Source organism: Cyprinodon tularosa, unplaced genomic scaffold (assembly GCF_016077235.1).
Source record: "Cyprinodon tularosa strain WSP-4 unplaced genomic scaffold, ASM1607723v1 ctg228, whole genome shotgun sequence".
Lineage (NCBI taxonomy): Eukaryota > Metazoa > Chordata > Actinopteri > Cyprinodontiformes > Cyprinodontidae > Cyprinodon > Cyprinodon tularosa.
Genome location: NW_024038851.1, coordinates 911,270 through 937,874, shown reverse-complemented (window position 1 = coordinate 937,874; position 26,605 = coordinate 911,270). Strand labels below are relative to the sequence as shown.

The 26,605-nt window shown below is 40.3% G+C and overlaps 2 protein-coding genes across 4 annotated transcripts in view; one reads left to right on the top strand and one right to left on the bottom strand.

Moving 5' to 3' along the window:
- The window catches only part of macrod1 (mono-ADP ribosylhydrolase 1), a 228,923-nt gene that overhangs the window by 135,896 nt on the left and 66,422 nt on the right, over positions 1–26,605 (bottom strand). The window lies entirely within an intron of this gene.
- flrt1b (fibronectin leucine rich transmembrane protein 1b) overlaps positions 1–26,605 on the top strand; it is a 58,955-nt gene that overhangs the window by 3,572 nt on the left and 28,778 nt on the right. The window contains exon 2 of one of the 2 annotated variants that reach the window (XM_038286531.1): positions 10,092–10,272. The exons of the other annotated variant lie outside the window; for it this stretch is intronic. The gene's annotated coding sequence lies outside the window, so the exon portion shown is untranslated. The remainder of the gene's footprint in view (positions 1–10,091; positions 10,273–26,605) is intronic. 2 annotated transcript variants of the gene reach the window in all.

Below are 26,605 nucleotides of genomic sequence, written 5' to 3'. Positions count from 1 at the left end.
ATACAAAAAAAACAACACATTTTTTAAAATCTAAATTAAAGTACAACATAACTGCAACATGCCTCCCCAAAGTTCCCCAAAGCATAGGATACATTACAGTAAACACAGACTAACTAACACAGATTACTCTTCGAAGCTTGAATTTATTGAATATTTAAACAAGGTGCTATAGCCATCATCAGCCATCATATCATTGATGTATTTATGCATGATAAAATGCTAAAAATGAGCACTTAGGCAAACATTTTAATTCTATTTAAAACTTTTTATTGTAGAATAATGAGTGGCAGTTTGTACTAAGCTATTTTATGTCTAGCACAGATTATTCACTTTGAGTATAAATTATCTTTTTAAACGCCTGTCAAAAAATATTACCGCTAATAAAGGTACTATCTAAAAGTATGACCAAACCAAGCTTTGGTGGCAGGTTTAGCTTTTAAAATCAGTGGCCTTTTATTGTGAAGGCCGGTCTGTTAAACATTTTGTGTTTCCTGAAAGACCTGGCAGGGAAATAAATGAACTTCTGGGTAGCTTTCAACTTCAAGTGATGAAGTGTGGCGGAACATCTGTAGATTGAGAATAGTAGATAATAAAAGCCATAAGCACTCAGAGTTAAGAACAATACAGCTATTGCAGGATGTCCAGATAACATCGAAGGCCAGAGTTAAGAGCTGTCTTAAACTGTAGACAAAACTGAACATTTTTGTAAGCTTGAAAAAGAGCCATTTCTGTTTTCTTTGAGTAAAAAAAAAGCATTGTGTTGTCAACAAAAAGAGCTAAAGCAACCACTTTAAACATAATCCCATCACAGTTTAACAAAACTTCCTGAGGATTCCTTAAAAGATAGAGCTCAAACCCCATCATAGACCCTTTAATCCACAACAAGCTGCCATTTCAGACAGTTCCTTCATAAAATGTGTCGTTTAGCATGCCTAACTCCAGAAAAATCACACTACTGCGATAAAACCTGAACCATCAAACCTTCAGCGGACCAGAAACAACCCAAAATGAGCTACTGGATCCCAATGAAAACACAACATGTAATGAAGAAGGCCATTTTACTGCTTAACAAGTAACTCTAACAACATCCGTTCCAATGTCTCATCAGGAAGTGAACACAAATTTTAGGATCGTCTCTGTCATTCATTGTGTTCATATAGACTGACTAAGGAAAGCAAAACCTTTTTTTGTTTTTACATTTATTTCTAAAGGTTCCAAGAAGAAACTTCTTTTAGACAGAGTTATTAAGCCTCAACAGTGACTCAAAATATGGCAAATTTAATAGTTTACAAAACTATGTTGGTTTTTTCCTTAAAGAGGTTGGAAGGACTACACAGTTAATGCTTTAACCTACTTTCACTTAAGACAGTAATTGCAGGCACAGTGCTATTAAACTGATACCATGAGGAATAACTACACCATAAATTACAATCATTTTACACAGCCTTACTAATAATACCTACAGAAAAACTACTACTATTTTTCATTTCAGATCTTCATAAAAAAAAAGTAATATATATTTATATGTATGTATAGAAATAAACCTAACAAGAAACTGACCTACATTTTTAAACTATTTCAAGCAAAACATGCAAATAGTTTTATTGCTGCGTGCAACAAATCCAACTTCCTCTACTTGATATTCTCAGCGGCATGCATGAGATGGCAGAGATGAAGGAAAATCTTGCTGATGCAATCCTAACAAAAGCTGACTATAATAACCTTTTTTAAACACAGCTTGGATAAAATTGCATTATACGGTGCAGCACCTCGGGCGCTCATGTCAGCGTCTCGCATTATGATACAAAATGGGTCAAGCTGCAAACTATAATTTGAGCCGTGGAATGATAACGACAAATCAGGCAGCATTGCCTCATTGAGAGGAGCAGATATATGTAAGTGTACTGTATGTCACCGGATGAGATAGGACACAGCGTAAAGCACTAATGCAACATAAACTGTATGTATGACTTTTAAATTATGGTTTGAGTGGGTTAGTGCAAATATAGGGTTTTATTCATAATCTTAAGTTCATAGATGTAGTAATGGATAATGTTGTTACTGTGGCCAAGCTTTTAAAATGATTCAGACTGAGTCCTTGGGGGCCATCTTTGAAGAAGCGCCAGAGGGTGCTGCTGGTGCACCAACAGCACCTGCAACCAAGCCTCCAGGGGCCAAACTGTCCCTTAACAGTTGTCCCTGTGTGCAAAGCTGCTGAAGTTGTGTACATCTGAGCATAGCAGGAGATTATGAGGGAGTCCCCGTGTTTGCGCTCAGGTCTGGCAAGACTAAAAATCTGCCGGCGAAAGCTGCTTTGATATTTGCTGTGTATGCAGCATTCAACCGGGCCGAGCTGCTGTGACTCTTCAGCCCAAAGGTAATAAAGGCTAATTAATTGTGAGGTGCGCCTCTAAGGCAAATAAAAATCATTGGTCACGAAGACTGAATTAAAACGCATCAATATCAATTTAACCAGCGTTGACGCCGAGTTATAAGGCCTGGAGGAACCTTGTCTTTGACCTCTAACTCTGATAATTGCAATCTGACGCATGAGAGTGACTTTTTGTTACTCTAGCTGGCGTGTTTAAATTAATAACAGGCCTCTTTATAAATAAGGAGAAAAATACTGCCAGAAATTTGGTCCAGAATATGCTGTGAGGGGAAAGTAAACTTTATGACCTTGGGAGAGAAACTGCAAAGTGAAAATAGTTTGCACACCTGAAGAAACTATTCATAAATTAAGTCAAGTTTTTGCATCCATCCATTCATCCATCTATTATCTGTCACCAGCGAGGGTGCTGGTGCCTATCTCCAGCTGTCAATGGGCGAGAGGCGGCGTACACCCTGGACAGGTCACCAGTCCATCGCAGTGCAACACAGAGAAAAAAACAGGACATACAACCATTCACTCACACACTCACACCTAAGGAGAATCTAGAGAAGCCAGTTAACCTAACGATCATGTTTTTGGACTGTGGGAGGAAGCCGGAGTACCCGGAGAGAACCCACGCATGCTCAGGGAGAACATGCAAACTCCATGCAGAAAGACCCCAGGCCGGGAATCGAACCCAGAACCTTCTTGCCTCAAGACAGCAGTGCTACCCACTGCGCCGATGAGCAGCCCTCAAGCTTTTGCAGTTATATGAATATCCCACGACTCCAGCTGAGTGGATCACAAAGGATGAGTCTATACGAGAGGAGGAGGATAAATTCCTGCTTCCTGCCGCTTTAAATGAACTTGAGTGTATAAGTCGGCGTTCCTAGACTCCTCCCGCAATGTTGTTCACAACAAGAGCGAGAGCGACCGGTGGTTTCCTGTTGTTGATGAGGCGGAAAAACGTCACGCTGAGGTCGCACACATGCGCAGTGAAGATTATTTTACTCTTAAGATCCGAATGGGTGTTTACATGGACGCCAATCGGAATGGCGATCTTCAAAAACCACCTCTCTCTTTCGGAATTAAATTTAGATCCGATCGGACCGAATCGGATTAGAATCTTCAGCCTGACATGTTTGCATGAAACATTTTTGATCTGATCAGGCCTTCAATCCGATTAGTTGTGTCCATGTAAACGTAGCTAGTGATATGAGTCAAAGGGAAAAATGGGGAATTGTACATTTGTAAGAAACCATAAAAGTCAGACAGGAAGTCAGAGTAAAACAGATCCTATGATCAGTTTATTAGTAGGAATTGATCCAGTATGGATTGTAGCACAGCATGCTTTGTATTATGATGAAGCAGACAGTGAACCTAGTTGGTTTGAACCTGGTTAACTCAAAAGTAACAAATACTAGCTGTGTTCACAACCAGAGGTAATTGTGACTTATCTGTTAAAGTATCTGCATAAAAGCAGTGATGGGCAGTAGCGCCGCTACATGTAGCGAAGCTATTAGTTTAACTACATTTTCAAGTAGCTTGACCGTAGCGTCGCTGCTTTATTTATCAAGTAACTTTCCTGTAGCGACGTTATTGTTTTGATCAAGTAGCGACGTAGCGTCCACAAACGCTACAAAATCCAGGGCATAACTAAGAAATGAAACCAGGTTTTCTATTTCTAAACAACAATCAGCCACAAAACTACTGTAAATAGCAGTTTCAGCTGACGCTTTATAAGTGGCGTAGTAGCACAGGCACACTCAGTAGGGTTAAACAAGCGCACCCTTTCCGAGGCTGTCGTTCTATTGGCTGGAAAGGTTGCTAGGCAACGATCCAACTGCAGTCTGAGAGAGCAAAACAAATCCGCAAGCAAAGCCTACGGGTTTGCGAGCGTAACTGAGGCCCGTGCAGAGCGCGGTTTGTGCGCGAAGAGATGGAGGCAAGCGAGAGGAGAAAATATCTGTGATAATATAGAAAATATCTGTTTAAATCTGAGAGAAGAAACAAAGATTTTTGAGAGAAGAGAAAATATTTGAGAGAGAGCGCATGTTTTGAGTGTGAGCATTATAAGTTTTGAGTGCAAGAAGATGAAATTCTTTTCTCTAATTGAAGTTATGTGCTCTTGCATTATGGCAGGATAATTCTCCCATATCTATGTGCCACTAAGATACTCTAATTAGAGAGCAGTAATGAAACTTCGATATTGTATTTTCATGGCCTAGTTTACCTGACAGGATGTTTACATAAATCTGTTTTTAGGCTGTGCACAGAAATAAATAAATGCTCAATAAATAAATAAATAAGCATTCAATTAATTGCCTCCAAAAATACAATGAATAAATATTTAGGTAGAAATTAAATTATATGGTGAGTCATATATATGTATCTCTTAATTAGCTTCTTTATTTTTTCACCTTCTTTTGTAAACAGTTTTGTTTGTTACTTGAATCAACTGTTTAATTGAGGTCTTTTGTAGGGTTTTGTTTTCCCTAGAGATGTCCATTGAATGCAAACTCATAGCCATGTCTCCATGTGTAGAACACTACACAGTACCTTTAATTTGGTTCTAATAACAGCAGATTGTTTACTAGTTTGTCTACTAGTAATTACTTTAGTTTTTATTTTAATATGCTGATCATAAAGCAATGTTTACACTGTGTTATGCCATTGGTTGATCTTTAATAAATATTTTAACCAGTGTATCAGACTCATTTTGAATTGACATTAGGTTGGTACAACGTTAAGTAGCTTCTGATGTAGTTAAGCTACTTTTAACACATTAGTGTAACTTAGCTTGCTATAATTCTTTAGGTGGTAGCTTTTGTGTAGTGAAGCTTAATTTATTGTTGAGTAACTGATAGCTTAGCTCACTACAATGGACAAGTAGCTTGCCCAACACTGCATAAAAGTAAAACACATTAACCACATCCCGTAAAAGTTTAAAAAAAAATCCACTGGACTTGGTTTCCAAGATTTGAAGATGTTTCGCCACCTCTTAACTTTTACGGAATGACTATGACCTGGATGACTGAGAATCTTCATTTCTCCTGCAACATGGTTCTGTCTGGGTACTCTACATACAGCTTTGTATTTGTAATCCAAATTAAATAATTAGCTTCCTACGTCTACATACAGCAGCCTCCTAAATATGTCAGTAGACTTCAAAACACTTTGTCATCTCTGCAGCACACAGGCCACTTTATCATATTGGGAATTTATCAAATAGACCAAAACACAAAGTAGCACACATTTGTGAAGAGGAACAAAAAAAACAGCTGGTTTCCTCAATATTTTTTAAATATAAACAGCACAATATGACGTGTCCATTATGCATTAATACCCTTAACTAAAATGCAGTATAACCAACTACCTCCAGAAACATGATGCTATGATAAATCTCAGTACCAATAGAGTGAAGGTTTGTTAATAGTGAGCAAACATCATGACCTTTTAGGAACAGAATAAAGCCCTGTTACATCCATCTTCTAAAAATGGAGAATATAGAAAGACTGCAAAATACAATACCTGGTTTTCCCTCTATATGGGATGGGTAAAGATCACATACCAGAGAAGCAGATAAGAGACTGTAGAGGAGTAGCAGACATCCACTGCTCAGGTAGGAGAATCTGTTAACAGGACTGTTAGCAATGCACTCGCCAGATTGAAGCTTTTTACAGCTATAGTAAACCCCGAACAACATCCCTGATATAAGGAAAATAGTTATGCTCGATCCAACTTCTCAATAGCTCCCTTGTAGCGTCCCCACACCATGAAGCTGGCACTACCATGTGGAAATACTGTGAGGCAAACTGTTAGAAGCAGAAGACAGGAGAGAAACTGTAATATAGTGTTAAATAAAAAGGGTGAAGAAGAAAATATAAGTAAAAAAAAAAAAAGGGTCTCATACATTTCCTTAAATTGCATCATTTCCAAAAAGGAGAACTTTATTTGAAAACTCTGCTGCTGGAATTCGTTGATCCTATTCACCATGTTTAAATGATGGGAATACTATCAATATGGCTATACCATACCATACTTAAAACAATATGGCTAATGAATAATGAATAATGTGGACAAATAATAAAAAATTAAAATATAAAACCCCAAAAATCTCTACTTTTTTTCATGTGGATCAGCTTAATTTCCTAAAGCTCAATATTTCTACGATTATTGAACTGCTGATTCAGAGGAAATCAGAGGGCCCCTCCCTTCATTTCGGACCCCATGTCCTCAGCATACAATCAGTCCCAGAGGGAAGACCTGAAAGCTGATGTTCAGAGGAGCCTTCTGTTTGGAATAGCTGAGCTTGAGCTTCTTTGTAAAGTGGAGAAATATGTCTGGTCCATAAACTTGCAAACCCAAAAAAAGACTAGCAGCTGAACTCCAATCTACACTTTTCAGATTTTAACATATCTCCAGAACCACGCATCACCATCAAACTCATAAAATCTCATTAAAATGTATTCAATCTTGTAGTGGGAAACTTGAAGGGGTGTGAATACTTTCACGCTCCAGCAGCCTTTGGGGTGGGCACCTGTCACCACTGGCAGCGCCTTGTCAGGAGCTGTCGGACCGTGACGACCTGCTGAACCCAGTAACGGAGCTCAAAGAGCTGCTATAAGGAGCAGCTCCTATAGAGCTCCCACACCGGGACAGGGAGGAGGAGGAGGTGGTGGTGACACCTGTCAAGCTGCTGCTAAACGCGCTCGGTTTATGGAAAAAAGACTGCAGACTTCGGGGGATAAACCGAGCAAGAAACAGAGATAAGTCGCTCCTTTATAGTCGGCGTTTATCGCTCAGACCTCTGAGGAGGAAATATGAGGAATTAACGTCATGTCAAAAGCTGCCTGTGAAGAGGATGTTGAAGCCAGCATCTGATTGGTCGGTTCCCTCTCGCGCCCTCGTTAAAGGGATAGTTTGCAACATTTCATTACGATTTTATCCGCTTTCATTGGAGATCTGAAATTCTTGGAATGGTCAAAGTGGACTGCACTGTTTTATAGTCATTACAGAGTTTATCAAACAAGGCGCAAGATTTGCAAATATTTAGTGAATTGATGGAAAAAAGTGATAACTTTTAACCACACGATGGATGGATGGATGGATGGATGGATGGATGGATGGATGGATGGATGGATGGATGGATGGATGGATGGATGGATGGATGGATGGATGGATGGATGGATGGATGGATGGATGGATGGATGGATGGATGGATGGATGGATGGATGGATATGCACTTATAATTGTCAGTTGTGACCCAATCTTTAAATCAGAGTTTGTGATTTGAGACATTTGTATTCAACTTACAAACAATTAAAGAACTGTTATTTTCCGCGATGGTTGAAAATTAGCCTGATAAACCAGACTAAATGGGAGATGAAAGGTGTTATTTAATCTGGCCCCGATGAATGAGACATCGGAAGATTATTGATGAGAACAACCCGTTGTCTTTCAAACCACGTCTGTGCCTATTGGCCAACGCTCTGACCAATGAGCACAACTGAGTGTGACGTAGTTAAGGCGACAGAAAGCTGGTGGGGGAGTGTAAACAAACAGCCTGTCGGTAAAACGGCGAATACACCCTTATTAAAAATAAACGAACGTGGAGCGTCTTCCTGCTCACGTTTCAACAAAAACCCCAAGTCTAATCCTTCCAAAACTAATTCCAAAGCTGAGTCAAAAATCACCATCAGAGCCAGTGGTCTATCACACCGGACTATGCCAAGAGAGGGCCGCTGCAGACGGGCTGCTGTTAGCCCTGGCTGCCTGGTTGCCGCGCTCCTCTCAACTTCGGAAATTGTTTTTTGTTTACGTATTAAATCGGTAAATGGACCATATAGTGAGGCTTTAAAGTCTAATATTCTCACATCAAGTGATCTTAAAACGTACTTTTATTGAACAACAGCAACAGAAAGAGAACTATCTTTGTCGTCACGCCCTCAAAACCCCGCCCACTTTGCATCCAGACGTTCAAACACATCTCTGCGTGGTGATTGGCCCGTCAGTTCTAGGGCCTGGGGCACTGATCAAAGCTAGTACACTCGCAGGCAAAAATTATTTTGGCCGCTGGCGGGTTGGGCTAGTTTACTAGGCTAGTTGAAAATGGTGACAGTTAGATCCATTTATTAAAGGAATAGTACACCCAAAACATGATTAGCCTTCATTTTCTACTCACCCCCATGCTGAACAACACTCTGGAGTACTTTTTTGATATCTCAAATGCATCTGGAGATCTGGGAGGCTTCTTGCTGTCTGCTGACATTCAAATAATGGAGGTCTATGGTGCCCGAGACAGAAAGGTCCATAAAAGTCCACAAAAAACGTGTCAATATTCCTCCATACTGCTCGTCCAATGTATTCCAAGTGTCCTGAGTGGGTAGCATCCAGAATTTACTCGAAACGAAGTCATTTAGAATGTTTTTAGAGCATAAACAGTAGTGTATAGGATTTCCTGAAAGCGCGCGCCTGCGCGTTCACGACGCTACGGAAACCGCGGCAGACCAAACCAGATGAAAGTGCGCATTCAGCGTCTGCTCTGCCAATAATGCAAGCGTAGAAGAAGAAATGTGCTGTTTACCTGTGCAAAGAAAGAAACAACGAAAGAAAAATGTCTGAGGACTTCAGTGTTGAGGAAGAGCATGAGTTCTTTGCCGAGCTGAATGCGCTGGTTTGGTCTGCCGGCTTCTGTAGCGTCGTGAACGCGCATGTGCGCGCTTTCAGGAAATCCTATACACTACTGTTTATGCTCTAAAAACATTCTAAATGACTTCGTTTCAAGTAAATTCTGGATGCTACCCACTCAGGACACTTGGAATACATTGGACGAGCAGTATGGAGGAATATTGACACGTTTTTGTGGACTTTTATGGACCTTTCTGTCTCGGGCACAATAGACCTCCATTATTTGAATGTCAGCAGACAGCAAGAAGCCTCCCAGATCTCCAGATGCATTTGAGATATCAAAAAAGTACTCCAGAGTGTTGTTCAGCATGGGGGTGAGTAGAAAATGAAGGCTAATCATGTTTTGGGTGTACTATTCCTTTAACTCTAGACCTGAGTCCATCCCTAGACAGAAGTGTTTAGAAATAATAATAGATTTAAGTGCACAGTTTGTAGCTTGTGATATTCTATTTCTATTCAAATGGTTCATTAAATTGACAATATTTATATTTTTCTCGGATTAAACTATTTTACACATAGACCATCTTAGAATTTCTGCCACTGAATGCTGAACCTACATGACAAAAAATCATAATACAGAATATATGCTACAGTAAACACAGTTGACAAATCCATTACTGTTGGCAAAAGGTCATACATTTGAAAAACCGTGCTGCCCAGGTTCAAACTGGAATCATGTAAATGCAAAAAAAGCATAACATTAATATTTCACTTCTCACAAACTGAATGAATACCTCACAAAACATGAAAGATACAGCAACGTAAAATAGTCCAGATCAAACGTGTTAAATTGAAGCTTGTTAAAAGTTGTCCAAAACAGGAGCAGAGGTTTGTTTAGCCTCGAATCGGATACGAGCTTCAGCGCGTCTGAGTTTAAATTGAAGTTGATGAGAAAGACACCTGAGCGCTGCGCACTGAGCGCACAGAGAGGCGCGCGTGTTTGCGTGTGTATGGGAGGGGAGGGGGGGTGTATATTATATCCAGCTTCCCGCGGCTCTCTCTAATCCTACACACACACATTAACCCACAGTGGAGCGCAGCACAGCGGGGTGGGAGCTGGTGCTCATCGCGGACGCATTCCCGATCCTTCCCATCGCCCCGCTGTACAGGCTGATACAGGAGCTGCTGTAATATCCGCTAACTGAAGAGGAGGGAATAGAAAGGGATGGACGCGGAGAGGAGAGAGAGGAGGAAAGGCTCCCATGCAGTAGGTATGGATCGGGTTCATGTTGATGACTGTGCATTTGTGGGGGGAAAAAAAAGTCTATCCATGTAGGTTTGCATAGGCTGATAGGGACTGTCATCCTCTGAATGCATGTGCGCCTGTTGTTGGACTGTCGCTTTGTTGGAGCGCTTTTACGCAGCGGACTGGAGCAAAAAAAAATAAAGTTGGGCTATTTACCCTGCAAAGCTTAGGAGAGTTTTCAACGAAAGCAAGATTAAAGAGGGAGATTATACTTTGTGACGATAAAGAATCCCTTCCTGCACAATCTTCCCTGTCTCCATCCTTCACAGGAGCAGCGATGTCTGTGTGTGTCTGTGTGATTTTAATCAGGGTGTAAATGTGTGCCGTCATTTCCATCATGTGTTTGTGCATTTGCATGAAGACCCCCCCTTTAATCTGTCACTTGTGCGCCAACAGATGTGCTTTGCGGTTTCACTTTGTGAAGGACTAAAACCACACACAAACAAAAACAAACACTCACTGCACTAAAACTGTCGAAAATCCCCTGCTGGGTGCAAAGATATATGCGCAAACACACACACACATAATGTGAGGGATTACTGTAGTCACACATAACACCAACACTGCAGATTAGAATAATGTTCTGGGGGCCAAAGATGTACAGACCACGGGATTAGAGACATAGAGAAATGGTTGGATGGATGATGGATGTATGCATGGATGGATGAAGGGAAGCCAAAAAGAGGGGCAAGAGAAACGGAGACAGAGAGCAGCGGAGAACATGAGATTAAAGTGTAATGTCCTAGAGAGAGACAGAAGAGAATAAGAGAATCCAGGCCAAGACCAGTGGTTAGAGGGAACTGCCATGGCAGAATGTGGCAGGAATAAAGACGAAGAGAAGGCAGCAGACCCTCTTTTGATCTCCTCCTATTCATCCATCCAAAAGCAAGAGAGGAGAGCTGCTTATATAACTCTCACTTTGAAACCTATTAAACCAAGGAGAGAGAGAAAAAAAAAACAATGAGTCTTTTACAAATTGTAAAACTGCAAGAAAAATTTTGAAACAAAACCCCAGGAAGAGGAAAAGATGCTTTTGTCTCGGAAATCCTGCAGGCTGAACTGAGCCGGTGGCAAGTTTCTACCAGCACTTGATGCTAAAGGGTATGTAAATGTAGACTTGTTCTGCACAGCATGTGCCTGCTGTTAACGCTTTTGTAGGCCCTAATTGAACTCCAAGAATTACTCCTGACAGATTAATCTGGTCTTTTAATCAGCCCTTTGTCTTGTGCCGTTGACTTGTGCAGCTCTGCAATCAGGATGCAAATACTGACTGCAGGCAATAAGATACAGCATTAAAATATGATCGGAGGGGGGTCTGTGTTACAAGCAGGAGCTCAACAGGCTGCAACTGTTTACAAGAAAAAACTGCATTTTAGATTATCCCTGCTCACTGTGAGCATAATCTCCACTGGAATGGATAGATGAAGCTGAGGTTTATGGGGATGTACTATTTTTATGGCATGGTTATAGTCATTACAGTTTTGGTTGGACAAAATAAGACATATTTTATTTCACAGTATATGTCTGCAAGCCTTTAAACTAAGGTTACACATACTCAAAATGCAATTACTAGAACCATATTTGGTCACCTAAATGGAGTATTATTCATGCTCCACCTGTTGATCAGTGTGATAAAAAAAATGCTAAAGCTATGTGAGAGTGTTTCTAATGAGAAAGATGCTGAAAATGTTGGTCAGGCAGTAGTTTTCTATTATTGTGCAGTGCTGAAAAAATGCAACAAACTGTGAACACAAAATAAGCATTGCGGATCATTAGGTTGAGGTCTGGATCTTTATTAAAGGCAGAGGAGCTGTGAGGACATAAAAACAGAGGATCTGATTTTAACCATGATTTTTAAAGTGATCACCTTGTTTTCTATAGACAAAGAGGATCCATCCACTAAAGGATACTATTTTGTGTTCAGTTTTTGCACTGTGCTTTTAGGCTCTCCACTTTTAATTCCAAAGTTTTGCAATTCAGTCCAAATCTTTTCAAATACATCCATCTATCCATAAAGTTGTTCTTAATGCTTATTTATCAACTTATATTTCTTGGAATCATGCCTTTTTGTTGAATTTAGCTATAGAGCTAGCTATTACTCATCACCATCATCTATTGTTATATAATTTACATATGATTGTTTACTATTTTTCACAGCATTTAAATTAGGACTAACGTTTTTGTTTTATAGACGGATGCAAATAATAATCAGCAGCTGTCTCAAACTGAATTTATCAGCATTGAGTCCGCTGGGTTGGAGGTTAACCTTCCTCTGCTCCCTCTCATTTCGACAGGAAGGCATGCATAGTGCACAGGTTTGGTAAGGCTTCTTGTATTTAAGTATACATGGCAGTAGGACATGGAGGCTTGAGTGCAGGCCTTGTAAAGGCTGAGGTGGACTAAAGAGGGGCTTGTCTCTGTGCAGCCATAACTGGATTAATGATGTTACTACTGTGGAGTATTCATGGTTCATGGTCTACTTTAATAAAACATCCATTTAAGTTTGTAAGGGTCTTTCTGAATATGACAAGAGATTATGAGAAAAGGAAAGGATGATTATTTACATTTACAATCCATCGTTAAGGGAGCACATGGACAGAAAATATATGCTCAAGTTCCTTGTGGGAAAACAATGATAGTATATTAGTGTTAAATGGAGGTTAACAAACAAGAGCAATGCTAGACATTTTGGATTAGATTCTATCATGATGAACCCATGAGTTGAAAGACAGGGCACAGCAGGTCTGGTGAAGTACAACTGATTGGGGGCTTGGTAGAAAATCCCAATAGCTTCAAAGATTTGGATTCAAAAACCATCATGAAGCCCTAAGGGGGAGTTAGCTATCTGCAGCTCTTTACTTCCCCAATAACTTTATCAGCTGCCCTGGCTCAGTTTGCTTCCCAATACAAATAACAAACCACCCAATCACACAGGCAGCTGCAAGTTAAGCATTTAGAAAAGGTAAAGCAGACTTGGTAAAGTTCAAGCCTTTGGTCAGAATGATGAATAAAAGCAGATTTAATTGATTTTAAAGGTTTCCTGTTTTTTGGTGCCATGCAGAAAAATCTAGTTCAGAAACTGATGATCTATAAGGAAAGAACATATTCAGTTGACTTCAGCTGTGTGGAAGGAAATACCTCCTTGATGGGTCAGCAGATATTAATCCAACAGAGAAGCTTTGGATCATGGTGGACTAGGGGGGATTCTCATCATGGCCAAATCTGCAGCAGGAGCTATGATATGTCGTCATGTTAATATGGACCAAAACCTTTGAGGAAAGGTTCTGGTGCCTTGTTGTATAAAGACTTTCTGACGGTTAAACAGGGTACAGCAGAAAGTTGTATCTAATAAATTGTCCAATGAGTGATTCATTTTTGTAATTATGTTTATATAGACTGAAGGATTCCTTAAAGATGTTATCGAAGCATATGAGTGGTTTTAATTTAAAGGCTGCAGGTCTTTTTACTCAACAAGACTCAGTCTGCCTCCTGCTGTATTTCACTCTCAACAAAAGGGAAAAAAATGTTTCGCTCTATAGGCTCATATGCAAGCATTTTCAACACTAAAGTTGCATGCCTGTTGTGCAAAGACAGACATTTATCTTTCAGTTGGCTTCCTGTTGTGTTGTCATAATAGAGTCAAGCCAAACTGTGATCTGAAAGACTGCAAAGTCCAACAGAGCTGTGAGGGAACCATCTTCCTTCATATTACATGTGGCACCGTTTCAAAAAACAATCCTTTGCATTTCCTGCAGTATCCTGTGCAGGAAACTGCTCCTCCTTCTCTATAAGGAGTTAATTTATTCTATAATGTTTAATGTAAACCCAGCAGTGTGACTCGAAGGTTCCAGCTCCCCCGCACCGTTCATCAGCAGAGCGGGCATTTTCCCCGGTGGCAGTTTGTTCGGTTTACCAGTGTGTGATTGCATGTTCATGTTCAAGAGCATCAGGTCACCTCCCTGTGGCTGTGCCTCTGCTTCATGTATCTAAGTAATACGTCTGCTCTCCCCAGGCGGCTTCGCCCTCCTATCTAACACGCCGACCTGATTGATTTCTGACTCTATTCATCTACTGATTCATTATTTTACAAAACATGACCTTCATCATCTCTATTACCTCAATGTAGATCTTACTTTGGCCTATTAAAAGTGGAGACGGATTGACTGTACATCACATTCGAATAATACACTGCTTTGTTTAGATTAGTCATGACATTCGGCATTAATGTTTAATGCCTACATATCAATGTAAGAGAGAAGTAAGAAGGCGGGAGCACAGTTTAACTAAGCAACAATACTTACAGTAATTTCTTTGGCATGCTCTTTACGTTTGCTTTTATTAATGACTCAATTATGGAGCTGGTTTCAGTCCAAGTCAATTACTAACTGGAACAAATGAGAAACATGTTCATGCCATATCGTTATTATTCTACTGCGTGAAGCTTAGGAATGGTGGGGTAAAGAGGGCATGCAGACGAACCTGAGCTGTCCACATGTACACAAGTACGGTCCTTTACCTTCTTCAACAAGTACAACAAATCAAAAGAGAGCAGTGGAGGCTGTCTGCTATATTTGGACCTGCAGCTACACCCGTGCATCAGTGCTTGCAGGCATCCCAACTTATCACAGCCGGATTTGGAGTTTAACCCACCCCTGAAAAGAAAAAAATGATTTCATAACCATCCTCTGAACAGCTTTAGAGGCACTCAGACTGAGTGAGAGAACTGCTCTTCCTGATTCAAAGTATATATTAAGGCCATTTTACTTTCCTTAACTAACAGTTTGGAAGATAAGCTCATTTAGATGAAAACACTCATGGTCACAGGGATTTCATTTAATTACAAAAGTTAAACTTGTTCAGTTTAATTAAACTTAAAACCTTCAGAAAGTATGATAAAGATATAAAATACAGGAGCTGATGGTTTGTTTTTCCATGGTATGCATTCCTATTCTCGTTCATATCTAAACATATCCATGTTTTGTTTTTTTAAACATATACCATTCTACTTTGATGGTTTAATGAATTTCCAGCCTTTTTAGAAAACTTACACACCCCATAAAAAAAAAAAAAAAAAAAAAGTATAAACAGATGAAAGAAAACAGAACAGCAGAAGGACAGAGAGGAAAATTCACTAAATGACACAAGCTCATTTACACCTGATGTTAACATGTGATCTGTATCTGTTTAATGATCCAATTTATGGGGCGTCGCATTTACACTTGGCAGGGGTGTTGGAGTGCACATGAATGTCACCCTGGGAGCCAAACAAAGGCAGGCGGAAGGATCTGTTTTGTTTATCCGTACGCAATGCACTCATAGATCAGCAACGAAGAGAAGGTTTAAACACTGCATGTTCCACTTGTCTATCAGCTGCTCTTATTTATCTTCCATGATGCAATCTCAGTCGCCTCAATAGGTTTTTAAATATCTTTTAAATAATGAAACTAAGATGAAAAATCTATTCAGTATATATTTGTAGCTATTATGTTTAGATGATTGGTGCATAAAACAGTCGAAACTATACAAGACAAATTTCCGATGTTTTGTGTGATAATGTCAGCGTCTGAAGGCCGAATTCAATACAAGAAATATTCAGTAGCTGAACCCATAATTAAAGGTACATGGTGAACTGTGTGCTGGTACAAACCCCGGACAAGCTGATTAACATGCTCATTATCTTTATTCTGCCTGGATTCAAACTGGATCTCAGTATGCAAATGAATTAATCATAGCTGCTGAATGTTTCAAAGAAGCGCTTTGAATGGGCGACTGACAGCCTACTGTTAGGTAATCCTTCAACCTGCTGATTCATTTTTTACCTAAAAGAGCTTTTTCAAATTATTTTGTCAATCAGCTTCAAAGGAGAATTTTGATCCTATAAATCTGTGGCAGTTCCATATGCATAGTTTCAGCTTTAAAGCTGCCCAAACTGACATATTAAAAAAAAAAAAAAAAAAAAACAATAGAGAAAAGATCTTTCCAAATACCTGAAAAGAGACATTAAAGAAGTTACAGAAGCAAGGTTTAATGCGTTCTTTAATACTGGCATAAACACTGGACTCGTTAGACCTATCTTATGTAGATAAACAAGCCCCACAATCCCTTGCAGCTGCAACATTCAAAGCAACACTCAGTTATTTTCCTACAGTCGTCCTAATTAGCATTAATGCAAATACTCTGGAAAAAGGGTGAGTGCGGGCAATCAGAAACAACAATCTGTTCCGCTTATGTGGGGTTTTTATGCACTTTTTCCATTCCTTTGTTTTCAACGATAAATCTTGCTACTGAAGTATTAGTTTAGCAAAGCTATGCATGCTTATACTTTACAGCCTGCTCGACAAAAAAAGGAGAACAAAAACGTCTCCTCTGTGGCTTTCCTAACGGCAGCCAGTTTATCCAACCTGAATGGCTGTTCAGCAGCTTTTGAACATTTCCTCCCAAGTTAAAAAGGGATTTTATTACTTCTTAAAATGAAAACAAGATCAGTAATCAGAATATATTTTAGAATATATTGTTTTTTTCCCCATCACCTTTAAATCTAACATCAGCATTCAAAAGTCTTCTAGGTTACACACCTAACATGGAAAAAATAAGAACATTTCCAATGAGCGACTGTATTTTAGAGCCATGCTATAGAATGTTACAGGTGTCTGCTAGCAGGCTGAAGATAGAGAAGGATGTTTTTAAATACATCAGTGTGGCCATGAATACATCTAAACCCCCAAAATATATTTAATAAAGGACATTTTAAGTTTTAGAAATGCTATGTCAGGGTTCAGGAAATACCTGACCAACCCCATTGGCTGGTGGTGGGGGGCATGTGAAGATGCTGATAAGCTCCAACTCATCTAATCTAGATGCTGAATTAAAAGGGGATTCAACCCCTCATAGCACCATTTAAAGCAGGTAAAAGCACAATTTCTACTCTAAAGTGTTCTTTCAAACAGATCTGTGTAAGCTGACTCGATCAGGATTCTCATCATGGCTTTTATGAAACCGTGTTTCCTTCCTTTTCTTTTTGCTTCTTTCCTAACTAATCCCACTTCTACTCCATTCGTTCTCTCTTCATATCCCTCCTTATATGCAAACTATCAAAGTGACCCAGTGAGACAATGCTCTGAACCGCCTGCAGCTAGGGGTGGCAGAAGTGGCTACACACTGGTGATGCACTGAAGCTGTGCTTCACTGGTTAGAACAAGAAAAAAAGAAAAACAGTCCGAATATCAGCCGGTTTGGCTTGACAGACCGGCCATTTGGGAGTCCTTCCCAACAACAATACTCCATCTCTGTCTTCAAAGGTTGGCCTCTCTGCTGGTGGGGTGGGAGCGCATGTGTTCACCTGCCTACAAGCGCACTCAGGAGGGGGTCTGCGTGAACAGAAACCGAGTGCACAGGGTGGGCGGGTCCACATTTTCAAAGTGCTGAACCGAGGTCCTAATGTACAACTGTCAGTTTTCTCAAATCAGGGTGATAATTATGTTTAAAAATGCAGTTTCTGCCACTGTTGTGCTCATTGGGTCCATGATGTGGCAAAAAAAAACCACCAGTGAGAACGTTGCATCTAGAAAACTTTAAGACTCTGTAGAATAACTAACAAGTCTCATTCACCATAAACCCCAGATGATTTTTAGAACAAATCTGTGAAAAGCACAGCAGGGGAGACATGGTGGCTCTATTTTTTGAGTAATCGACCAACCGTGAAGTTTTTTCCAAAAGTATTTTTACCTGACCCAGAAAACAACTCGAAATCATGAGAAAATATGAAGGAGAAGTCATACAGACAACTGAATTGGGCTTACAATGAGATGTGCATTAGGTCGTTTGGCACACGGCCTGCCTTGATGAATGATCCAGAGGAAGGAACAGAAACTAAAAGCGAGCCACGTTCTTTATTCTTACTGGAGCTGTGTCATTTAGGGTTGGGTTTGAGTTGTAGATAATTAAGTTCCCTTCATCATTTCAACCATGCTGACTTCTAAAACCCATCCACACACAGTTATTCAGTTCCTCTTTCATCCTCCAAGACACCTATGCTGTTTCTGTGCCGACTGATACATAAGCCTGCAGTGCTTCACTTAATGCTGCTGCTGTGAGGAACCGTGGAACAGCTTTATCTCCACTCTATTCAGAAAGGACGGTCCGGTATTTCCTATGCAAGAGGAGATAAGACAGAAAGCACTGAAGCACCTTTGCTCAGCATTTAAAAACTTGAAGTGGGTCTTATCAGAGCTGCAGCGTAGATGCTTCTGGGTCATCTCCCTAAGCTGGAGGGCGGGGGGGTATTTGAATATGGGGCTGATGACGAGAGGTGGGCTGTTCAAAGTCTGTCATCATATCAAAGCAAACCCACAGTCATGCGGGAGAGGAGTCTGTGTTTGCTTTAATTGTTCATTTTTTAGTCACCGTGCATTAACTTGCTTTTTAACTCACAAACGATATCTGTGCTATGATTATATAACAGTGTCTTTAGAATAGAGGGAATTCCCCTGCAAAAGTATTCACACCTTCTCCTTTTGTCATAATACCACTACAACCATGATTTTATTTTATGGGGTTTTCTGTTACAAAACAAGACAAAATAGAACTTAGAGTCAGTGAGTGCAGATAAGTACTGGTGAGTTAGTATTTGTATCTGATTAAAACAAGAGAAAACATGGAATGGTAAAATCCACAGTTTTCGGCAGAGCAATTCAGAGTTAGTGATGTGAGAATTTAAAAGTAAAGTGGAGGATGTTTCTTTTCCAGGAGGACCCGGAATGGACTAAGATCATCAAAATAAGTGGTCCTCCTAACGGTCAATCATTCTGGTTATATGTTTACGTAAGACCGTCATACCTGCTCGTCCACATTCACTTAAGTCGGGCATACACTGAGCAATAATTTCAATCATTGCAGGCAGCTACAGCTCAAACTGTACGACAAAACCGCAGGGTTTAAAAGTTCACAGCTCACAATGTATGTTCTCACACGGTGCGGTCCGACGCTCTGATGTGACCTTACAACGGCCGACTGAATTTCAAACATGTTTGATTTTCTCCCGACCTTACGATTCCTTATCGGGAGGTGGTCATGAGAGGTTGATCGCCCCTCGTTACCTCCTGTACGCTACACAACGTAGGACGCACGATCAGGCTGAAGGTCGGCCCGATCGAAAAATTCTCGCAGGCCAAAAAGGGCAATAAATCGTACAGTATATGCCTGGCTTTACCAATAGTGAGTCTGGCATAGTGGAAAAATTGCAAATCTTGTTTCAGAAAGTAAGCTTGTATGAGCGACGCAAACAGCAACTTTTAAACAATTCAATTCAGTTTATTTTTATTCACAACACGTCATCTCAAGGCACCTTACAGTTCACCAGATCATACAGTCAAATTGAAACAGCTGAGGTTAGAAACAGAGCGTGCATGAGGAGAGAAATGGGCTCTTGCATGCTATCGCACGTGTTTAATAGGCATTCCCTCTCAGGAGCGGGTACAGGTTAGTTCATGTGCGTTTTTTTTTTTTGTTTTTTTTTTTAAGTAGAGAGGGCAATCAATCCCGCAAAAAATCCTCCACTAAAATGGCTAAAAAACCGAACATCAATATTAGCGTTTCTTCTTGTACTGGCATCTGCTGATCTGTGCAAACGTTGGCATTTCATTAAGACCAGAACACACTGAATTCAATTTTGCGTCCGATCCAATAAAAAATCGTGTCATACGAGGTTGTGGAGTTTAACACTCATTGAAAGCCAATGGGGACAATGACACCAGATATGATTTCACACAAGAGGGCATGAGTAGGTCCGACTAAGAAAGACCCCAGGTCTATTTTTGTCAGATTAAGCAGCAATTCAGCAACAATGTCATGGGTCTGACAGGAAGAGAGACGCGGTTACAAAGTGAAACACATCCACTTTGGGGGGAAAATATAATATTAAATCTGTTAATCACACAAGGAAAGATTAGAGCACCCATGATAGGAGTTCAGGGATACAGAAAATGGATAAAGTAGAGATCCTCTTAGAGCCTCACAAAACATGAGGGAAAGAACCCGCAGTTTATCAATCTCCTAAAAAAATAACTTCAGGAGAAAAAAAACTGATATAGTAAGATGGTGATCCTCTTTGAGCCTCACTTGGGAAAAACCCAACAGGCCTGGGATACAGTTTTGGAGTTTGACTAATTCTGGAGGAGATGGAGATATTCACAGTTTCTTTTAGAGGTACTCTTGACAGTATTCCCTTTGTCAGTAGTCCAGCATTCTAAAAAGCTAAGATGAGAGACATTTGAAAAAAAGAGATCCCACTTTACAGTAAGAGACAATGAGCTCTGGCCTTCAGAAAACAAAACATGAAATATAAAAACTAAATTGTCAAACATAGTGGTGGCACCATCATGCCATTTTCTTCATTAGGCAGAGAAGCTGAAGGTTTGTGAATGGGGTAGAGGTATTTCAGGAGGAAGACACTAAACATTCAGGCAGAGCTAGAATTGAACTGTTCAGATCAAAGCAGATTCACATGTTAGAATTACAGATCCACTAATACAGACCATGTTTAGGTCTAGTCAGAATCTAGACCTCCGTCTACGTACATCATCCCATCTGATTGTTCTGGAGCTACTCTTTAAAGAATGGCAGAGTTGGTAAGTAGCAAAGCTGTAAGAGACAGACCACAAAATATTACTCTACAAAGAAAGAAAATATGGATCTGAGAGGGGGAAAAAAGTTATACAGCCTCGTTTTTCTTTTTTCCTTTTGTCAAACTGCAAATAGTTGTAATCATTTGCAGTAAAGTATGAGAAATTATTCATTTGCACTGACATTTTGTGCTATCTAGGTCTTGTTACGGTATTCATTTATTCTTTTTATAATCTACCATAGACAACGTGACAGAAACAAACTGTGCTTCTGCATGATTAAAGTAATGCCAGTTTTCTTTGGCTAATACCGTCCCAAAAAGACTTCATAAATAGCCGACAGAGAACATTGCAGAGATACATTTCTCGAGAGGATCTTTTGAACAACTTAAGTTGCTTTTAGACTTACAGACATTAGCATACACAAAGACATGGAAGAGACCGTGGGATACTGCTTTATGGCTTTTTGTATTCGAGTTGAAGGGTGGGCTGTGTGGGAGATCCAGGTGGGTCAGAGGCTGCAGCAGTCGCAGAGAGAAAAGGTCAGAGCTGAGCTTTTGTTTGAGCAGAGGGATCGCCTGCGTGATTTCCTCACCTGTCTTAAAAACTCCCCCTGGAGCCTTTAGAGATATTTCATTTGATTAAAGACCATCATGAACCGGAAAAAAAATATGCTAGAATAAAGCGGAGGAAACAAATGCTCATCTCAGTAGATAGGAAAACCCCAAGGGACCACTGCCTCTTTATGCAGAAACCGTGCTGAGTAGTGAATGCATGTTCAGTTAAAGGTCCTGTCTTAAAAACACAATTTAATATGCAAACGGAGCCGTTTGCCATTAACAAGCTCTGACAGAAATACTGGTAGTTGGCGAAGCACATATGTAATCATATAGAACACTAAAAAAAAACGGTAAACAAACACAATGTTAGTCAATTAAATACCCAAAAACTAGAAAAGCAATCATTGCATTTTTCCAGCTGGAACTTTAATTCAAACCCCATTATCACAACAGGAGCAAAAAATGTTCAGCTAAAACTTTCCGCTTTATCAAAAAAGCCCAGATGAACTCTTGCTACGCAGCACTCCTGCTCCAGCTTAATGAGAAATAACTAAAGAAAACAGAAGCACCAATGACTGACAATTATAAGCGATTTTTATTTATCTATTTTTTATTACTGTGGGACTAGTGAATGCCAACAGAGAAAATAAAGCCAGCTGCAAAAGAAAAGCAACAACTGAAGATGTTCTCATGTGAAGGAGATGTTCGATTGAGATGAAGTATGGTTTCCTTTTTTATTCTGAAGGCAAAGGTGTAAATCTGCTAACGAAAGGAGAGCTTTAGGAAAATAGATCTATTTCTTTTATGGAAACGATTCTTTGAAGGATACTACATTTCTGTAAGTGTGCCACTGATAACATAAAAGACGCGGCATGGAGGGCTTTATAATTAGAACATTAGAACAGAATACTAGATGAGCCAGAATAATAGGAAGACAAAAAAATTAAAAATCAGCCCCTCATTATTATGGAAAAATGGAGAGCATTTGTGATGCCATCAGTGTGCCAAAAGCTCCAGATTGTCCACATTTTCCCCGTTTCTCACCAGTCGATCCACACGTCTGTGTCGCAGTCCGACCGCGTCGCCTGTGGCAGAAATTACTGTTGCCATGGCATGTGAAGAATGTAATTTATCTGGAGCTTGAATGTTCAAAACTGTTGAATGTTTTTTTGCAAATTTAGGGACAGGCGCCGACTGTGTGCTGTTGCTGGCAGCGTTTTTCCCTCAACCAACCCGTTTCTTAATCACAAGCAGCGGGGGTTCATTGTAATGTGTTTCTGTCTCCTGAATGTAAATAAGTTTTTCATCCTTCTAAATGTTTTTTCTTGAAACGGTGGAAGATCTTTGGTCTATGGATATGTTATCAAGATAATGGCTTTTTTTAGCATTATAGTAAGTTACAGTGTCTGCAGGAGAAGCAAACTGGGAAGGAAGTTAAAACACAATAACGAGATTCAGATTAAATACAATATAAATAAAGAGTAATGAAAAGTGTTGAAATTAAATGGTTTCATTTGGAATTTAACGGATGAAAATGCCAAGTTAGCAACTACAGAGGCAACAAAGAGAAAGAAACCCTGCCACAGCATTTTAAGAAACGTACGTCCACAAAAGCCAACTGCTGGACTTCAATGCAACAAATGAACCCATGGTGTAAGAGTGACCTACAGAGATGAATATTGTTGCGCTAAGGTTTCCATGTGAAGAGTATTTTATAGCGGTTTGGGATAAAATCCAACGGAAAGTGATGAACAACAAAGATGTTTAACCCAAACCAAAGTCAAAAAGTTCATTAAGCCCATTTAGCCCCGATACCATTGAATACCATCTAGCGCAAACACACGTATAATATTGCAAATGTAGTCGAGTTGTTTGTGATATTATTAATTACAGCTGGTTTTACAGAGGTCTGTCTATTATTCCTAAATTGGAGGGTTTGGTAAAACACAAAGACATGAGCATCCAACAAACAGCCATTCAAAAAAAAACAAAAAAAACTCTGTGGTGAGAAACCAACACTGTACTTTAATTAGCCTTTATAAACCAACCCACAGTAAAACATGGGGTATCCTCATGCTATTGGCATTCTGTTATTTAGCAGGTCCAGGAGAGCTGGTCAGATTTGGTGAGAAGTTGGAAGGGTGGAGTTCACCTCAGCCGGGTATACGCTCTGCGATAGTTTCAATCTTTGCATGCAGCTACAGCTCAAACTGTATAACGAAACCGCAGGATTGAAAAGTTCACAGCTGATGTATGTTCTATAACTGTAAACTTTGATGTGACCTTACGACGGCCGACTGAATTTCAAACATGTTTGATTTTCTCCCGACCTTATGATTCCTGATTGGGAGGTGGTTGTGAGAGGCTGATCGGCAAAAATCGTACAGTGGTATGCCCGTCTTAAGAGGACAACAAGCACAGATCTACAGCCAGAGATAGTGATGTTTCTAAGCCGATTTCTCTTATAAAAAGTGCATTAAGTGAGACAGTTTTCCAAAGGAATAGGAGCATCTATATTTAAAATGAGAAAAAAACAACTGCAATCTCTGATTTCAATTGCATGATATCTAATTATCTTAATACTAATTCCAATGGTATCATCTTATTATCCCACTCAAATTAAGAATAAAGACACGCATTTTAAGAAACTTACTAACTTAAGATATTTTCTGCTGTGTTTGAATCTGTGGCAGGGTTTGAAAATAGATGCTGACTTTCAATCTGACTCAGGGTGAGATATTTTTTTAAAAGAATGGTCAACAATTTCAATCTCTAGATGTACAATCTTTATAGCAAACCCAACTCAAAAGCAATATGTTGTTGTACAAAGTGGGACACAAGGATAATTTTGTTCTGGTCTGGTGACGTTTCCCCGCACCTCATTTTCAACCATGTAAAAAAGGAGGTGTGAATACTTTTTTTGTTGTTGTTGTCTGGAGGTTGTACGTTCCAGACGATCACTCATATGCGCAGAGGGTTCTCCTTTTACGGAGCTTCATTCAGCTTTGATAATTAGCCTGCAGCTTTTCTGGAGTGTGCTTTATAATTATAGGTAAACAGAACGGCAGAGAGATCAGCAGCAACATCAAGGCTCCCACTGAAGCTTTCTTAAGTTAAAATGTTCAACTCCTGGATTTTCTTCCCTTTTCAAGCTAAGGATGAAACAAAAAGCGACATGAAACATTAGAAATGGGATGCAAAGGGTTAGCAGGAGAGAGGTAGAGATATTGTCAGCAGCAGGTTGAGGCTACATGTACTTCACTTCTTATTGGATTTAAAGTGGCCTTTGGTTTGTCTGTCATCTCTGTCCCCGGCCAAAAGGAAGGACTCCAGGGATTCTCCATCAAAACTTCAAGTGCCGAGCTCAACGTAGCGAGAGTAATAGCCACTGATCTAAGAGTGCTCATTGGTGGCATGTTGTGCACAGTGGTGAAAGCCTGTGTAAAGGTGTCTGATCCCTAAATTACCCCTCTGTAGCTGCTTCCGACCTCACTGAGTGACAAAAAGAGAGGCAAAGAAATAGAAGAGACGGCCGCAAAAACCTTCAATCATATTTAATGTGCTTATTTATTAACATTCTGTCATGAGGGGGATGTGTACGCATGCCGGGCTGCCTGTAGAAAGCTGTGTTATGCTGAAATATGAGGTGCATCAAGGCATCTCTAGTGCATTATATCCCTAGCTAAGGTGCGAGTGGTGTTCTAAGGTTTTTTTTATAGCAGATAGGTTTGATGCATTCCTCCCGTGCCGATAGAAAGCAGCGCTGGGCTGATATTAAATCCGTTTCAGACCAGCCAGGCCGCTCTGTCTACTGCCAGGCAGATAGAGGCTGCGCTCCCGCCACAGCCTCCAAACCGTGCTTCTGTTAATATCTGCGCTCTGCTGCTCGCGACTGAGCAGAGAAATTAATTCCAGTGTGTCGTTGGAGGATTTTACTCCCATCTTCAGGCTGTCAGTCTGTAAAACTTGTAATAAAACCTGCATCAGGCTGCCCTAAGTAGCTGCCAACCCGCCTAAAAGCTTTCATCTCTGAGGTTTTCGCCGGCTTTTCAGCTTTCCCCTCTCTAATGTGATTGTGGTGGCCTGTCAAGAATAACATGTTGGAATAAACAGCTAATCATCTATAAGAGCAGTTTCTGCTTTGCCACTATGATATTAAACATGTAACGAAAAGGCTTTCCCTGGTAGGAATGGGGATATTCATTGGTTACTCATGTGCTGGAATGGGAGCAGGTGGAGGAAGTGGACTCATGTGAATATAGAGTCAGCACCCCAAGGCCTCAGCCAGCAGAGCCCCCCCAGAGAGAACATGCAGTCTATTTGGCGATTATACATCATACTAATCTGTGTGCCGTCTCTGTAGCTCACTGCAGGGGGTCTGGCTGTTTTAATTATTAGCTGCTGTGTTTAAAATTTTGCTGGCAGCCGTTTTAAAGTTTATGCAAACCATCCTCAGAGTGTGCCATGTGGTTCTGGGTCCATCTCTGCCTCTTCTCACCTCCTTAATGTTGCCCCTTTGGGCTTTTTTCCCCACCTATTCTTGATTTTTTGCTCCATTTAAACCCCAATTCCTCTTTTATCACTTTCTTCCTCCCCTACTGTGCTCTCTCTCATAGTCTCGTTTACTCCCTCTTCCGCTGCTCATTCTCTTTTTGCAAACTGACCCCCCCCCAGGGTAGAAACTCCACGGCTCACTTTATCTCCCTGTCTGCCTCCGTCTACGCTCCCCTCCTTCCATATTTCTTCCTTAGCCTCTTTCTTTCATTCTCTTTTTTCATCTTCTCACTCGCTCTCTGACAATAGACTTCAGAACCTATCTATTGAAATTTTCCATTTGCGCCGCCGCTTGCCTCTCAGCGGGCTGATCACCGTTGGAGGTTTGTCCTGCCTTTACTGTACGGAGGAATTAGGTAGTGGGGGCAGAGGGAGAGAAAAGGAAACACAGCAAGAAACACTGACACACACGTCTACAAGACCCAGTGGTTGGAGATGGTATAATGTAAAAGGTTTTTATTTAATCGTCAAGCTGCGGGACCATTCTGAACCCAAGGAAATATCACCCACATGCAGCCAGATCGACTGGGTTACATAAAGGATATGATCGTTTGTCAAAAGATGT